A 4,020-nucleotide genomic window follows, 5' to 3' on the forward strand; every position below is an offset into this window, starting at 1 on the left:
CACATCTTCCTCTCCAAAGACACACCCTCCGGTCTAGTTCCTCCTTTGGAATTTTTTCTTGGACAGCGGAAAGGGGTCCGTTGCCCGCTCGCTCTTCAAGCACATTCGTCAATCGTTAATCCTGCTCGTAGTGCGGTGTTTATGGAGGTGGTAACGGATCTACGGTGCTAAAACTTTTCCTTGATCTCAGACGACCCGCTACTGGGATGTGATTGTGCAGGGGATGTCGTGGGTCCGAGATCTGCTTCCTTTTTTCCGTACTGGCTGCCACAGCCCTTCTGATGGTCGGGGGACCTATTCCAGCCAGTCTGTGAAATGCATTGACTGGTGTCGGCTTCAAGGTGCCTGTGATGACACGACAGGCTTCGTTTAGCGGGGGTCCACTTTACTAGCATGGGCAGATCTACACCAGACGGGAGCACAATACTCTGCTGTAGAGTAGCAGAGTGCTATTGCAGTTGATGGGGTGTGGGGCGTCGGGAAAATGTGACGGGTGTCGGGTGTCGGGTGTAGGGCGTAGGATAAAATGTGACGGATAAATAAAATAAAATAGGTTAGATAAAATAAAATATGATAAATAAAATAAAATAGAAAATGTGACGGGTGTCGGGTGTAGGGCGTAGGATAAAATGTCCTACGCCCTACACCCGACACCCATCACATTTTCCCGACGCCTCACACCCCACAGGTTCTTTACTACGGGCCTAAGAGTCTGGGGATCTGCGCCCCACCTTGAGTTTGCCATTTTTTTTAAAAGAGAGACTCGGGAGCTGACTTTTCCTTTCAACTTTTTTATATGAGGAGAGAAAGATAAAGTGCTGTCAAGAGTAACAGTGCCTGAGTTGCAAGGCACAGGTCATCAGCGTATATGAATCTCCTTACGCTATCGTGTACAGGTTGGTCATTGATATAGATGTTGAACAGCATCGGTGATAGAACTGATCCCTGTGGCAAACCATTCTTCTGGATTCTCCATCTGCTATTATTCCCGTTCATTGTGACAGAAAACTTACGGTTATTCAGAAGGCTCCTTATTATGCTAACCACATGCCCCGATCTTGTAATTTCCTCTATTTTTAGCAGCAGGCCTCTGTGATTGACCGTGTCGTATGCAGCTGTAAGATCGACGAAAATTGCACCCGCTCCTGTTATATTACTTGCCTTCATACCCAACCTCAATAAACTGTTGTTAGATTAAGGACTTGGTCACAACATGAACGTCGGGGGCCTAAATCCACTTGATCTGGTGTTATTTGATCTTCTATAAGAGGGTCCACTCTATTAAGGATTAGTCTTTCATTAGTTTGTAAGTGGTGCACTAGGAGTGTATATTGGCCAGTAGCTCTTGGGAATCAATGGGTCTTTGTTGGGCTTTAAAAGAGCTGCCACCCTTGCCTTTTTCCACATTTTTTGGCATCTCCACTGAATGTTAAACAGCAGTTTTTCTGTTGTTTTGAGAATATAAGGACACTAACCATGTTGAGTGCCTATTGGTTCCCAGATGTTTGAGTATTTTTCAATTTTGGATATTCCATCAATGCCTACAGCCTTTCGTCATTTTTTAGGTTTTTGATATCTCAATAATCCAATTCTTCCCTTGTTGAAAGGCTCAATCTGCGATCCCTATTGTTGTTTCATAAGATCTTTAATTTGATTTTCTTTTTGATGCCTTTCACCTGGTGGCTAACTTCTTGTTGATGGTCTTTGTCGTTCTTCAAGAGTTGGTGGGCTATTTGATTTGGGGCTATTGCTGCTACTCTATCAGGCACTTTATTTTCGGTGTCTGAGTTTACGTAGGCTGTAGTCCACGCTTCTTACTATTCCGGGTTCATGTCAAGTATTCTCTACTGTCCTTCCATCCAACGTTTTCTTCTTTCATCACTAAAAAAGTTCTGCTATTTGGTCCTCTCCCCAGGTTGTACCGTTTTTTTTTCGTTCACCTAAAAGGGTCCTCGTTGTATGCTTGGACATATTCTTCATACATTTGGCCTGGTCTCTGCTCAGGTTAGTCAGGAATATATCGTTTCCTACATCCTCTGGTATGTGCATTTTAGCAACATTCACACAGAAGTATTGGGTTGAAATCATCGTAGGCCTTTGAGGTAGTTGGGATAGTAGCTCAATTTTGTCCTTCTATGTCAGATGTAAAAGCTTGTTTTATTGTCCTTTTAGCTTTACGATAATTCCCTTAATAAAATCTTGGAAGATATTATCCCTTGGGGCCGGCCGATTGGCGATTGGTGGCTGCAGTGCAGGTTGTGTCTTAACCTGGACAGGCCGGTGTTGAGACCTTGGGACATGGCCCAGCACTTTACGGTGGAACAAGTTTGCTTTTCCAGATGTTACAAAACCAAGGTCAGGGTTATACCCTCTACGCCATCGACCACTCATGAAGGTTGGGGGTTCCTTGGCATCAAATAATAGGCACATGTCTCTGTTAAGCGCCCAGGATAAGACCTCTTCCCCATTTTGATCATCTTCCTCATATCCCCACTCAGTGCAATGGCTGTTAAAATCACCCAGCACAAGGTGGGTCTTGTCGCTCATAATGAGATTTGGAGGCCATATGAAAGGGTCATTTGGAGGTTTGTATATAGATATTATAGTGAGGTGCTGCATCTCCTGCTTAAGGAACTCCATGGGTTCTGATGATATTATTTCAGTCCCCTGCACTATCGCCTGATCCCTGACAAAAATGGCCCTTCCATAGACACGGTTGGGAGTATGAACTGCTAGATGCATCCCCGGTACAATTGGTGGGCTATCAGCAGTTTTATGTGTCTCTTGAAGGCACAAGATATCTGCATCTAATGATGCTAAGATATCCGCCTTATTCTGTGAGAAGCCCTCGATATTATGGGTTATTATCTTCAGTCTGTTTTTCTGCATCTTGATGCTCCAATTTATTGACGAGCCGAGGGTTTATCCTTTTACCACTCGTCGATATCACTGCTATTATTGTTTGGCGTGTAGTGTCAGGATTGGTTTCCTTTCGGATTAACAGGGCCACCACGTGAAGGTTCCTGACTTGGCCCTATATATATATATATATATATATATATATATATATATATATGTGTGTGTGTGTGTGTGTGTGTGTGTGTGTGTGTGTATACAATATAGACATATATTTACATTTATATTTATACATATCTAATTATATATATATATATACATATATATATACATATACATATACATATATATGTATAATATATATATATATATATATATATATATATATATATAATATATATATATACATGTATATATGTATATATATGTATATATATATATATATTATATATATATATATATATATGTATATATATATATATATATATATATATAATATATATATATATATATATATCCATATAATATACATTTTCAACATTCATCTCATTATGTATTGACAATTACTTTCAATTTTTATAGAATTAACTAACAATATTTAAAATGTCGTAACTATGCGAAGAGCTATTTGTTGTGTTTTTTGTCGTTCAAAACACTTACTAACAGTAAATAGCGTACTTATCTCATCCGAGCTTTTGAAGCAACGAATTACTGAATCGAAATGGTGAGCTTAAATACAAAAGGGTTTAGTTGCGAGTGTGGAGCTCTTCCCATACAGTATACAGTCCGTTGCCAAGTTGATATTTCATCTGCATCCATCCAAAAAAAAGAGCTTCCACATCATGCCACGGAGACACCGAGTAACTAGCGGTATGAACCGAGAGCGCATTATTGAGGCCTGCAGAGTTGGGGAAGATTTCCTCGCTGTTACAGAAGCCCTTGGAGTTCAGCGCACCGCGGCAGACTCCATTGCGAGAGTATACCAACGTGAAAACAGGGTTGAAGCAGCTCACGCAGGAGGTAGACGAAGAGTTATTGACAATGAATCTATGGATCTAATAGTGATGTTGGTGGAAGGGAAACCTATGATGACCTTGAGAGAGATAAAGGAGGTCATGGACATATTTCCTACAAAACCCGTGTTCAGTTTAGTAACACTTTCGC

The sequence above is a fragment of the Penaeus japonicus genome, unplaced genomic scaffold (assembly GCF_977035675.1).
Source record: "Penaeus japonicus unplaced genomic scaffold, GWHDUDI00000001_assembly GWHDUDI00000017, whole genome shotgun sequence".
NCBI lineage: Eukaryota > Metazoa > Arthropoda > Malacostraca > Decapoda > Penaeidae > Penaeus > Penaeus japonicus.